The sequence below is a fragment of the Canis lupus genome, chromosome 14 (assembly GCF_003254725.2).
Source record: "Canis lupus dingo isolate Sandy chromosome 14, ASM325472v2, whole genome shotgun sequence".
Classification (NCBI taxonomy): Eukaryota; Metazoa; Chordata; class Mammalia; order Carnivora; family Canidae; genus Canis; species Canis lupus.
This window is the reverse complement of record NC_064256.1, coordinates 53,037,108-53,051,204: the sequence shown is the minus strand read 5'-3', so window position 1 is coordinate 53,051,204 and position 14,097 is coordinate 53,037,108. Positions and strand designations below refer to the sequence as shown.

Genomic DNA, 14,097 nt, shown 5'->3' with positions numbered 1-14,097 from the left:
GGGAAAGAACTGATGCCTCTTTACTGTCAGGAACTAACACATTGCCTGGAACTCCATAAATTTCTGTTGAAATAATAAGGATGACTTTTGATATGGCAGTTATGAATAATTCTGCACAGTCCCAAAATTGCTACAGATAATTAAAGTTAACTTTAAAATCATACAAGAGTTTTCTAGTAAGTTGAAACTTGTGTAGTTATCTCAATACATTACATTTTGGAAGAAGAGGAAATAAAATTGGGAGAATAATATAAAGTGAGTTTTTAAAAATTAAAGCATAGAAGATAAGTTTATTACATGTTATGTGATGACTTTATAATTCATAACTACTTAAAGATAATTGCTTGATGACATACATCAAGTATACATCAAATATATAATATATATTTAACTAATATATATATTTAATATATAATACATATTTTTCAGTAATAATATAATACATATTTTAACAGTAAACAAAATGAGTCTTTATAAATTAAAAAATCTAAATAACAACAATATAATTCATTCCTAACAAACTGATACTCTGAAATACGAGTGCTATAGGTCAATTACTATATCAAAATACCAAGATTTTGAGAATATACATTTAATACATACAGCAATACAGTTATAGCGCAGAGTGTGATGTAAATGTGGGGAAAGATTTCCTTTAAAGAAATAATTTCAGGGATCCCTGGGTGGCACCGCGGTTTAGCGCCTGCCTTTGGCCCAGGGCGCGATCCTGGAGTCCTGGGATCGAATCCCACGTCGGGCTCCCGGTGCATGGAGCCTGCTTCTCCCTCCGCCTGTGTCTCTGCCTCTCTCTCTCTCCTCTCTCTGTGTGACTATCATAAATAAAAAATCAAAAAAAAATTTTTTTTAAAAATAAAGAAATAATTTCACAGTCACTCCGTGTGGATAAAGATGATTATCACAGCAGTCCCTCAATTAATAAGGAGAGAAAAAGAGAGAGAATTTAATTATTGTGCATTAACAACTTTTTAGTTTCCTAGGATGCTTCCAGAGAGAAGAGGTAGGAGAAGGGCCCAGAGTAAGGTAAACAGAGTAAGGAAGGAGAAGCACTCAGTATACAAGAAGAGAGGACCTAGGGAGAGCATCTCAATGAAGGAAAATGGCTAGGGGACGTGAAACACAAGGAATTTCATCTTGAACTAGAAGCTGTCTGGTATGCAATCCTGAATAAAGAAACCTTGTCTTTGTACTCAGAATTTCAGAGTTTGATAGAGACATCGTCATTTTTTAATCACAATTAAAAATATTTTGATATGTCCTTTCATCAAATGAGTTTCAGAGGAACAATTATATTTTTAACATATATTGCTTTGACACTCTGAAAACTTTTTATCATGGAAAATTTCAATAACATAAAAAGGTAGATATTCATAGAATTATCACCTGACTTAAATAACAATCAACTCATAGTTGATTTTGGTTTATAAACTCCACTGCCTGCCTGCCCTGACCTATTTTGAAGCAAATGCCAAATATAATTTTATTCATAAATGTTTCAGTGTATTTCTTTAAAATATAAGGACTTAAGAAAGAAAATCTCACCACAGCATTATCACACAAAAATTTTAACAATAATTTATTTTATTTTATTATTACATTATTAAATTACTGGTATAATTATCTACCTAGTGTTCAAATTTTCCTAATTGTCTCAAATATTTTTAATTTTTTTTTTATTTATGATAGTCACACACACACACACAGAGAGAGAGAGAGAGAGAGAGAGGCAGAGACACAGGCAGAGGGAGAAGCAGGCTCCATGCACTGGGAGCCCGACGTGGGATTCGATCCCGGGTCTCCAGGATCGCGCCCTGGGCCAAAGGCAGGCGCCAAACCACTGCGCCACCCAGGGATCCCTCAAATATTTTTAATGTCTTTCAAACTTTTACTCCGAAGCTTTCCTTTCCATCTCTCTTTTTTCCTGTAAATTTAAATGTTTATGAAAATAGGCTTTATGTCCATTGGAATCTGGATTTTGAATCACTAGAAAATAATAACAAAATTTTGAATTTTACCAATCTATTAGATGTGAAACTGTATCTCAGTGGATTTTAACTTATTATGTGTGATATTGAGCACCTTTTCATATATTTGAGAGCCACACGCCTTGATTTCTTTTTTTTTGTGATCTTACTATTCATATCTCTTCTCTACTTTTCCAGTGTGTTGTTGATTATTTTCTTCTTTATTTTCAGAAGCCTTTTGTATATTAAGGATATTCTTTGTGACATAAATCACAAATAATTTTTGTCCTAGTTTGTCACTTGTCTTTTTATTTTGCTGTCAAGGTTGTGTGTATATGTCTATTTATGTGTGTCTTGATACACCAAATGAAAAATTATTTTTATGTAGTCCACTATGTTGGAGCCTACATAGTATAAAGAGCCTGACTCAAATCTCTCTTGTCTTACAGCCAAGTTGATTATTATCTCTGAGGTTTTTCTTCCTTTCTTTTTAAAATCTCAGCTTCATTGAGGTATAGTGAATAAATAAAATTATAAAATATTTAAGGTGTGCATCATGCTGATCTGATATACATATACAATGTGAAAGGATTCCCCTCTACCATTTGGTTAATTAACACGTCCATCATCTCACACAGTTCTCTCTTTTTGTGTATGAGAACAGTTAAGGTCTATTCTCATAGCAAATTTCATTATACAATAGTGTGTTATCATCCATATATGTTTACTTATTGAATGAATTTGGTAGGTTGACCCTCTTTACCTTGTAGAATTTTTGTGAGAATGAAATAAGTCTACCTGTGTACAACTCCATCATTTGCTGGCTATTATAGCTCTTGAACAGTTAAAACAACTGTTCAATAAATACTAGTTCTCTCTTCCCAACACCTTTTTTTGTACTATCTGTACACAACCTAATGGTACAGAATGAATCATAAATTTGCCTTGAGATTCTAGGAAGAATAGCTTTTCCTCAGGTAAGGTCAGTGTATGTCAAATACTGTCCTAGGAACCTGAGCTGCATCTCTTAACCTTTTCCAGATTATAAAAAATCTCCTTGGATTGCCAAAATGAACTGGGATATTTACTGGCTCTTATGAAGCATGACTTACCAGGTTAATTTAAGAGCTCAAGTGTTTCAGAGGACGTTTGTCAGTTGGATTAGAAACATCTCTACTAACCAACAGAACTTATCATAGCATTACCTGTCTCTATAAATAGAGATTACTAGGAGTAATGGAGAGAAATTAATAAGGTAACGATAAAAATAATGATGAAGATTGCTCTTCTGATGGATGCAAAAATTGATGTACCTTTCAAGGCTGCAAGAAGCTGTCGCTGATTTTGTGTGACAATGTCTGCTTGTAAGGAGACATAATATAAATGCCCACCATCCACTGTGTGCTCAAAAACCATTCATGAGTTAAGAAAATTGGATCCAGGCTGATCTGAAGATTTCTTGGAAATTATCTATAAGGAAAAATTCTTTTTCATAAAACAAATTAAGAAGGAAGGTATATATATATATTATAGATATTAAATATAGATATATATTTAACTTCAGAAAATATTTATTTAGAGACAGTTATTAACACATATTTAAGAATGATGGAGCTAATCACATATGAATCCCTTCTCATTAAATTAGGTTTTGAAGGACCTTTACTTGAAATCCTCTTGTTAACAGTTAAACAGTAGTCTTCATTTTAGCCATTTCATTGATCACCATGGAATTAACCCCTCAAATTAGTCTGGATCAGTGTGGATTTACATTATAAACTACAAAAGTTGGTCTCTAGACATGACAGACATGGCAAAAGAAATTAACACTTCAAAACACTACCAATTTAGTGACCTACTTTTAAGGAAGATTAACCTATAGTGAGGATGTGAAACTAAATTAAATTCCAGTTAAATACAAATATTTTTCTTCACATACTGAGTCATCTGATTCAGACCCTGCAGGGTGCAGTGTTACCTTGCTTGGTGAACTGCATAATTATTTATAGAGTTTCTCAGCATTAAGCTTACCCCTTATCTAGCTTTACACAGGCAGTCTAGTTAGTGACTCTCATAGAGATATCCTGCTGCATAATATGGTCCCACATGGTAGGTCAGGGCCCAGATGCCCCTTTTTCCATTCTTTGTTGATGGTTTGAAAATATCAGGACAATGACTGCATGCCACATTGGTTTTATAATTCCTAATCTAATGTCTCTGCAGGGGGCTCTAATTCCATATAATGTGTATAAAACACAGAGATAAATGTTACTTATTATTGAGAATGGAGGTTCAAGGACCTATTGTGAAGCTTTGTACTTACTGATGGAATTCTAAAACTAGGTTATAAAAAAAAGGTCCTTTCTTGATGAAGCATTAATGATAAATAACAAGCCTTCAGGAGGCTAAAATACTTAACACTCAAAGACATTTCCATTTGAAGCATTTTAAGAATATGAACTAATGGAATGCAAATTGTATTTCTCATAGGGTACAATATTAGTTCTACGATGAAACTGATCCAGTGTTAATTGAGTGAAATCTTTTAAATTCTTAAAAGTAACAATTTGTGTGTGTTTTAAAGAGAATGACTTTTGACTTAGATAATGTATATGGTTGACATTAGGCCAATTAGACATGTTTCTTTTGCTTAAGAATAGAGGAAGAAAAAACTTCATAGAAGTATAATGGTGGGAACATTTTCTTACTGCTCAAAGTAGAAATGAATAGGGAAAAAACAGAAAGTGATAATGGTGTCATCTAAGGGGAATCCTCCTAGAGCCAGACAGAACTGGATAAAGTCCAAATTAAGTTGTCTATTTTCTCTGAAGGTCAAATATTATCCTAAAGATAGACTTAAGAGAATTCTTTAGGCTAACTAGGATGCATAAAAGTTTGACGGACTGATACCAGGCTGTCGAAGTACTAATTTTCAATTAGAAGAGGGACTATCATATGGTACTAGACTGTATTCTAGTATTGTGTTCTCTTTCTATAGTCAAGCTCTGTAGGTAAAACTAAATCAATCAGGAAGATGCTACTTCAGAGTAGAATCTGAATGAAAGGAGTTAAGTGAATCAAATATGGAATCGCCGCATTCTAAGGTGGCTTAACACACCCCTCTCAAAAAGTAAGGGGTCTGCCAATGGCACCAGAAATCAATAAAGTCCATCAGCTATCATCACCTCCATTCATCTCCACTGGGGGAACAGCCTTGACATTCGGATTGGAAATACCCGATGGCTAAGATGTGAGTTTTCTCTACCATACAGAATGTTTAACAGCAGCCTATATGACTTTCCATTTCTACACTGATCAATTGCTTTCCTGATAGTCATAGTTCCTTTGAATGTGTGTGTGCGTGCAATGTGTTTGTGTGTATAACTGGACTGGAGTTAAGCCTGATTGTGTGGCCTGTCAGTCATCCTGTCTCTTTCCAGTGACTGCTTATCTCTTTACTAATTCATTTCTTGTTGCTTTTACTATTTGCTTTTCCATGGACAAGTTCACTTATTTCCAAGATCTTTGAGGGATATTTATCTGTGTGTAGCCTCATACCAATTAATTGTTATTATACATTTTCTCTTATATAAAAAAAGAATAAATGATGTGGCAAAAAAAATGATGTGGCATAGAAAAATTCTAACAATTGATAAAACTGTTCTATTTCTTCAACAAATGAAGTCTTTTTAGTAGTGTTAAACAAATTTCCATTTGCTGGTGCAATGATTTATTATAATGAATAATTTGAATTATCTCTGGTTGCAACTATCTGTTGAATGACTACAACATCTGAGCACCACCCACATAAATCCTATATAAACATCATATGAGCTGACATATGACATCAGGGAAAGAATTTGAGATTTTTTCCCAAGCTTAGGCTCCATATTATCTCAACTTAGTCCTTTGTCCTTGTTTGTTTTAAATACTATGCTGTAAGCTTTATAACATTATTATGAAAACAAAAAAAAAATGCTATCTTCTTATTTCATATAAAAGAAAAAAAAGTTTAGTTTTAACCAGTAAAAACAAGCTATCCCATCTAATTTTTTCACAAACTGTGCTTCTGGGATTTGTTTGAAAGCATCAACTGGATGATGCTAAATAATGCTGCGTGAGTGAGGGCTTGGGTGTAGTACTTTGAATTACCTAATGATGTTTGCTTTAAGAAGAGTAACTCTGCTTTCTGAATTCTATTAAAAAATCAATTTGGTTGCTAAAATCAGGACTCTAATTTAAAATTTTTTCAAGACATTAGTCAATTCCTTTGCGAATAACTGATTCTTTATGGGCAATATAAGCACTTTAGAAGTTACCTTATTGAAACCACAATGATGGCTGGCAATGGAGTGCTTTCTTGCATCACCTCCAGTGTAGTAGACAGAATGCTGGACTAGGAGTTAACAGATCTAGATTTTAATCCTGACTAACCCTACGATTTCAAACAAATTATTTACTCCTTGTCTGTTGGTCTCTGTCATGGATTGAACTGTATCCCCTCAAAATTCTTATATTGAAGTCCTAAGCCCTAATACCTCAGAATATGACCTTCATAGAGATAGAGTCTTTACAGAGATAATCAAGTTAAAATGAGGTCTTTAGGGTAGACCCTAATCAAATACGATGGATGATTTTAGGAGGGAAAACTCAAATATAGACATACAGAAAACTATGTGAACATAAAAACAGGACAGAGGCCTGGATCAGATCTTTCCCTCATTACCCTAAAAAGGAACTGGCCCTGAGAACAATTTGATTTCAGACTTCTAGTCTTCAGAACTTTGAGACAATAAATTTCTGTTGTTTAAGCCACTCAGTTTGTGGTACTCTCTTACAGCAGCTCCAGCAAACTAATACAGCTTCTTCAATGCCAAAAGGCAATAATGAAATCATTCTATAACTGCCCTCCAGACCTTTATCTCTTTGTTTGTGAAATTATTCTCCTATCTCTATGCTGTTGCAATCATATTTCTGAAATGCAGATCTGGTCTTATCAATGTCTTGCTTAAAGTCCTTCACTGAAACACCTACAGAGTAAAGTCAGATTCACACCTCTGCATATGACAGACAGGGTCTTTTCATTGTCTGATCCAAAGTCACCTTTTTGGGTAGTTCTCGACCCCTAAGTACCATTGTAACCACTTTCTTCCCGGAGAAAAGTCCTGGAGAGTCCTGCCCTTTCCTTTAGTTTGGGAGATGGTGACCAAGTGCAAAGGAATTGTGGGAAGAGGAGCCTAGATGGCTTTGGAAAAGATTAAAAAGGAGAGGAGATGAAAAATGGGAGTAAGACACAAAAAATAGTAAAATCACATTGCCTCTGTGTAAAACTTCATTGATTAATGTTTTAGTCCAAACAAAATGAATTTGAAGGTATATATTTCAGATTTTTTCTGTTGTCTGGTGTTGCCAAAAATTTTTCAAACTACTAGTAGCATGAATGGCTGCTTTGTAAAACATTTTTAAAGTTAAAATTGAAGTATTTCATATATGAAAGCAGATACCTTAATAAAGCCTTTCTATATGCCCAGTCAAGACTAGTAAACTTTGCTCAATGTTGACACAGTACACTGTCTAAACCTCTTCTCCATCGTGCATTACAGGAGGCAAATATAGTCCTCTACCTCATAAGACTGTCAGCTAGCTATTTGAAGTCAAGGACCACATTTTAATTATTTCTTTCAATTTACTATACATAGCAAAATAAACCATGTTAACATAGTTTTTTTTAAGAAATTAAAGTATAAATAACTTTTTTAGAAAATAAAGTTATAGTATTATCATATACCAGCTGTTCATATACCACTTCAAAATATCTTGAAGGATCAAAAACTATCTTTAAATATAAAAGTCTCTGTTACTGCTCACCTATGGGAATGTCCACAAGAGAAGCAACCCAGTTGCAAGTCAGCCCCTGTTTCTTGGGGTTCACCTTTGAAATCAATGTTGTTTTCTTTTTTGCATAGCAGCCCTAAGGGCCCTGCTTTCAACTGTCACCGTGGATGACTGCCTTCTCTCTGAGATGCTCTTTATCACTACCACTGGCCATAATACTCCATGATGAATTTTGTTTGTACTATCCCAAACACACCTTCCAAATCCATCCAAATCCATTCTCCTGTGATCCAATAACCAATACAGACAGAAACTTGATTTTAGAGATAAAGGCGATAACCTGAGTGTACTTAGGGAGACAAATAGCTTAGTTCACAGCCTGTCAAGTCCTTTATATTTAGTATTGTGTGGCAATGCCTTTAGAATTTTAGGAGACTCAGTTATTATGTAATTATATCAAAAGGGAAAAATTATCAACAGCAAAAAAGAATGTAGGGAATAGGCCAAAGGATAGGGTTGGGAAGAGGTAAAGTGTGGAGGCTGTAAATGGAAAAAAAAAAAAAAAAGACAAGCCTCATAATTTGTCCAGGTCCTGTGTATATTTCTTGACTGCTCAAATGAAAATTAAATATTGGGGGGAGGATTATATTGAAGCAAAAACCCTCTGAATTTTAGCAGCTTAATTGGTAGCTTTCTAAAAACTGTAAAAGGTTTTAAAATTACAATTCCAAATTCTATGAAATAGAGTCATTTTAGTGCTTCTAGACCCTATTATTTTAAGTTTTAACTTTTTTTTCCTGAACTAAGTGTGGAAGATTAAGGTAACATAATTTGGCTCCTGGGTCAGCCTTGGCATTCTTCACCTTGCCCAGATGTATATGATTACATTTTCTATTATGTGAACCATGGGGACATATGGTATTTTCATCAAGAAGCGATGAAAGAAAACATCTTTAAGGAAGTTGAAAATATTGCCTAACTTAGGAAACAAGTTTCTGAGACTGGGTTTTTTTTTCTGCTTGGCTACCTGGAAGTCTAAGTGTAGCACGTGTGTGTGGAGTGTTGAGGGATATGGTATGGCTGGAGAACGGGCATGCAAACAAATCAACCAAAAATATATAACTCACAAGACTTGGTTGAATTCTAGATTGTTTATGACTTTCACAAAAAGAATATGGAAAGAAATGAGTGATACATGCAAAAACCAGCAAGTTTTATTTCTGAAAAACTCTGGCAAATAGTAAAGATACTTGTTAAAAAGTAAGACTGCTCAGTCATTTTCCAGTGTTTCTGGACTTAACTCTTGATGAACTGGAAAGCAGGCTGAAGACTGCAGCTGTTCTTGCCTCTGCACTTTGAGCAAAAGTTAGGCTTAAATTCTCCCCTCTGCTTAATGAATCAGGAATACAAATTGATAGAGATTAGCAGTCGCTTCCCACAGTGAAGTTTGAGTTCAGCCTTGACTATCCCATAGTTTTTCTAAACTGAGGACCCCGTGTGTGAATTTTGGTTGGATGAAGAATCACTATGTTCTTATAAAATGTTTGCTTTCCTTTTGGTGATCTTAGTGTATATGCTGGATTCAATATCCATACCCACATTCTAAGAAAAACAAAGTATAGGGTTTCAAAAATCAAAACACCTAAATAATTAAATGAGTGAGAGGGCAGTATTAAGAATATTTTAACCACGTATATATATATATATTTTTTTTGGTCTCTCTACAGCCAGGAGTAATTTTCCCCCTGAAAGTAAAATGCAACTAAAAGTTGTATCAACATTGTATCCATTTAACAAAATTGTCCAGGACCAAAGAGATGATGATCTCAGGTTCTAGGAAATAGTTTTCTTTAAGAATACATTTTAAAGAACTGATCCGTTAGATTAGACCTAAAGCGGGTCTACAAGGTAAAGTTAGTGTTGACATTAAATAGGAAATTTATTGTGATTTGACAGAAAAATCTAGAATTTTTTCTTTGAAAAGAAATTTTTACTCTTTGAAATCAAGTATTTTTCTATGAAGGAGAGAGAGTCATTAAGTACAACAAGAATATGGCTGAAGAAGTGTTTATCTTGGCAATCATAATTATGCTCTTATGTTAGCTACAAACACCAAGCACATTATCATTTGCATTTATTTATTTAAATAATCTAATCACAAATCTATTTCTAGTACTTTAATATGCAGGAGCCTTTTCTAAATAGAGCACTGGGTCTTCCAAATGGAAATACTTTTTTCATGTGCAGACCACTCTGTTACATTGCTCCTGAAATGATAGAGTAATTAGAAATCCAGCCCAATACAAATATTAGAACGTACATCAAAGTACTTACTTCAGATGGACGTATTCTCTGTGTTTTCTGGAATAGAAATCTGTCTTTTCTGGAATAAAAATCTCTGGAATATTATCTGTCTTTTCCTTCAAATATATTTTTCTTTCCTAAGAAGCAAAATGCTAGAAAATAAATAACATTGGGTAGAAGATTTATAAATAATGTGCCAAGAAATATAGAAAGGATTGAAAATCTTTTGGAAAAAAACCCAAATTTAAAGATAATAACCAAATAATTTTAAAAAAAGGAGGAAAATAATTTTCAAGAGTAAATATAAGAGGCATATGGAATTTAGTAGGAATAAAATTATACTGAAAAAAAAAAAAAAAAACCCAGTAGGCATTCTCTGTGTTCAACATGCATTTGTCCTTACTGTATTCAATTTTAGTGACAGTTCCTTCTTTAGTACTTTTTAAAATGCCCATGCTTTTGTGTTCTGAATCTATGCCTGAGTTAATTTCTTGTTGATAGCAAGTGATGCTTATAAGCAAACATGGATAGGTCCTCTGCCCTGGTCTCATTAATTAATGCATACAAAGAGTGCATCCATTTTGATCTACTCACAATCTTGAAACCATTAGCTCATGAATAAGGCTCAGTTGTCTATTCAAATGCCCCCCCCCCCTTTTAGCAATACACTCCTCAGTGACATTCTTTTGAATAACTTTGTTCAAGGCACAAAATATGAACTAGTACAAAATGTGGAAGTTTATAGTAAGATTCATTCTTTATATGAAAGTGGTTTGTTTTAAGAAGGAATAGTTAAGGACTTGATAGTAACATTAAAGGAATATATTACAAACTACAGTGATTTTCTCAGCATAAAGTGAAGTGGAAATCTGGTATTTTTCTGGTAAATGTGACAAGGCAGAGATATCTGCAAATCTTGCTCTGTAAAATGTGCACTCAGTATAGTTTCAGAATGTATTTAAAATTATTCTTTTCTCACTCTACTAACTGAAATATTATTTTGAAGACAATTTCACAAGAAGTGTCTTCAAAATATAAATTCTTATAATAGAGACACTTGATTATTTTCTTGAGGAATATTCTGCATTTCACTGGAAAGGCAAAACTTCAGAGATATATTTTTTAAATATTTATAAAATTTAATTTATAAAATTAAATATGTATGTTATGTTATATGTAATTTAAAATATATTGAATACTTTATTGAATAAATATAAAAATATTAAAATAGTAATACTACTAGAGTAATATAGATCCAACTATATATCTTTCCAAAGAAAATAGATCATTAATAAACCCCAAAGCCATTTTTTAATGCTTATTATTTTCATCTCTTTATAGTGTTTGCTTTAATTTAGCAGCTCCTCCTATGTGAAATGCTGGCTTCCATGTCATTAGAACCCTTGCATTTTTTTGTCACTGTTCATCCTACATCTTTTGGGAAACACACATGCAAGTTCAAATCCTCTTTTTCACTGACAGCTCTGTTCATTTTTGTCTCCATTATCTTGGCAGCTTCTTTTCCTCCTCCTTCTTGACTTGTTTGTGTCCTAAGGGGTGCTTTCCTTGCACACAACTCACTCCTTAGTATTCTCATCACTCCTATTACCAGACCTAACCTGTGGCTACCAACCTATCTTTTATCTAGAGTTGAGAACAGCAACCTTTTTCTGAAAGGGCCAAATAGTAGATAATTTAGGCTTTTCAGTCTGCAGACCATACGGTCTCTGCCACAACTATCGAACTTTGTGGCTGTAGCACAAATGCAGCCATAGATAAAACAGGAACAAATGAGCATGGCCGTGTTCCAATAAAACACTGGAATCTGAATTTTATGCAACTTCCCCATGTGTTTGATCACATGTTAGGAGCCGAACTGTGTCCCCCCCCCCAAAAAAAATTCATATGTTGAAGTCCTAACTCCTAGTACCTCAGAATGCAGCTGTATTTTGAAATGGAGTCTTTAAAAGAGGTAATTAAATGAAAATGAGGTAATTATGGTGAGCCCTAATCCATTATGATTGGTACTCTTCTAAAAAAAAAGGAAATTGGGACAGAGAAATACAGAAGGAAGACCACGTGAAGACACGGGGAGAAGACAGCCATCTGAGAGGCCTCAGAGAAAACCAACCCTGCCAATGCCTTGTAGACATGTCAGACTTCTAGCCTCTGGATCTATAAGAAAATAAATTTCTGTTATTTAAACCACCTAGTCTGTGGTACTTTTTAATGGCAGCTCCAAACTGACACAACCTTTTATTCTTCCTTTGATTTTTCAACCATTTAAATATGGCAAAACTATTCTTAGCTCACAGGATGTACAAAAATGGGTAATAGGCCACACTGGGCTTCCTGGGCATAGTTTGCTAACCCCTGAGCTAAAGGTTTTTCTCAAGCTTCATTTTACAAAGTCGACTACTGCATTACTTCCTCAGATTCCTCAATTTCAACCTGTCTCAAGTAATTTGGTCATAATTTGGCTAATGCTTTCCCTGCCTTTGTGTTTCCTGCCTTGTTGAATAGAACCATCTCTGTTTAGTCACTTGCACCATAAACCTGGTAGTTATCCTAGATGCCCTCCCTTTCCTTCATTTCCCACATCTCATAAAGGACCATTCTTACTGATTTTACTTTGTATTATTTCCTCATCTATGTGACATCTTCTATCGCTTAATCTGTTGTAATACTGTGCAAATCTGTCCTGATCTTTAGCCTTACTGACCAGGCTACTGCCAGAGACACTAAGATCTAAATCTAATTATATTGCTCCTCTCCTTAAAATCTTTTAAAGCTTCTCTGATATCTAAAACCTAAGCTTCTGAACATGGTATACATTGTATTTCATGAGCTCTTACTTCATCAAATTCAGTCCTTGATGGACTCCTCTTTCAACAACAGTTCAAATGAAATACCATTTCCAGGAAGGGGCATGAGGTTACCCACCTCTCTGCCTTTATTTATTGCTTTTCTCATTGCAATACTTCCCCTCTCCCTCTTCACTCCTTGATCATGGGAACTAATTTTCTTCATTAGCTTTTGCACATGTGTGCAAATATATATATATATATATATATATACACACACACACACATAATCACACAGCTCTTTTGATCACTGTTGATTAATTAATATTTTTTTTAATTAATATTATTTATGAAGAGCTTGCCTTTTGCTAAGCCTTGTGTGTGTTTATGTGTATAAATTTATGCACACAATATCTCTGCCTCTGGCCCAGCCAGCAGTGGTATTGCAGGTGTGGCAACTTTTAGAGCTGAGTTGAAGGACAACTGGATTCCAAAGAGTCTGGATCCAGGACTCCATCAGTTCAGGATGCATCCTAAAGCATCAGAGAAAGAGTCACTGTCTGTTTCTGCTTATTCCTTGCTCTGTAGCTTTTTTTAGGCCGTCATCACAAACCAGGTATGCACTGTCTTCTGTTTCCAATTATTTAAGCCCTATGTGCCTTCCAAGGCTCCTCAGAGCTGTATTCCTCCAAGGATCCAAAAGCATGTTGCCCTATTCCCGGATTTACTGACTATTCCCTTCTCTCCTGTAACATTTAACATCCCTATATTTAGCACTAACTTTAAAATTTTGTTCGGATTCTGAAGACCATCTTCCTTTTCCTCGTAAAATGCGCAGCTAATGATCACCTCAGCACATTGCCCAGGCCGAAGCACCATGTAGGCAATTGAAGGACCAGGCTCAGGAAGAGTCCTGTTTGGATCCCTCTTACAGCCCTGAGAGTATACGCTGCACTGCACACATACATTTAATATTTTTAGGGTCATTGAACTTTCTAAGAATTTAGAAGATAGTATCTCTCTTCTGAGAAAAAAAATGTGCACACACACACATGCCACCAACACACACAATTTTACATGTGATTTTAAAGATATATCAACCCCCACTTATCAGACTGTAAATTTCTTTGCCTACAGAAAATGTGTTCTATTTTTCAATACTTAGCATAGTA

The 14,097-nt window shown here is 34.5% G+C and overlaps 1 long non-coding RNA gene across 1 annotated transcript; it reads right to left on the bottom strand.

The window, feature by feature from the left end:
* Positions 1–576: 576 nt before the first annotated feature.
* Positions 577–11,278, bottom strand: LOC125752438 (uncharacterized). The gene is made up of 3 exons (XR_007401948.1): positions 10,152–11,278; positions 3,296–3,452; positions 577–830 (listed from the first exon to the last, which is right to left on the bottom strand). It is a non-coding gene; the product is annotated as an uncharacterized LOC125752438 (long non-coding RNA).
* Positions 11,279–14,097: the final 2,819 nt, after the last annotated feature.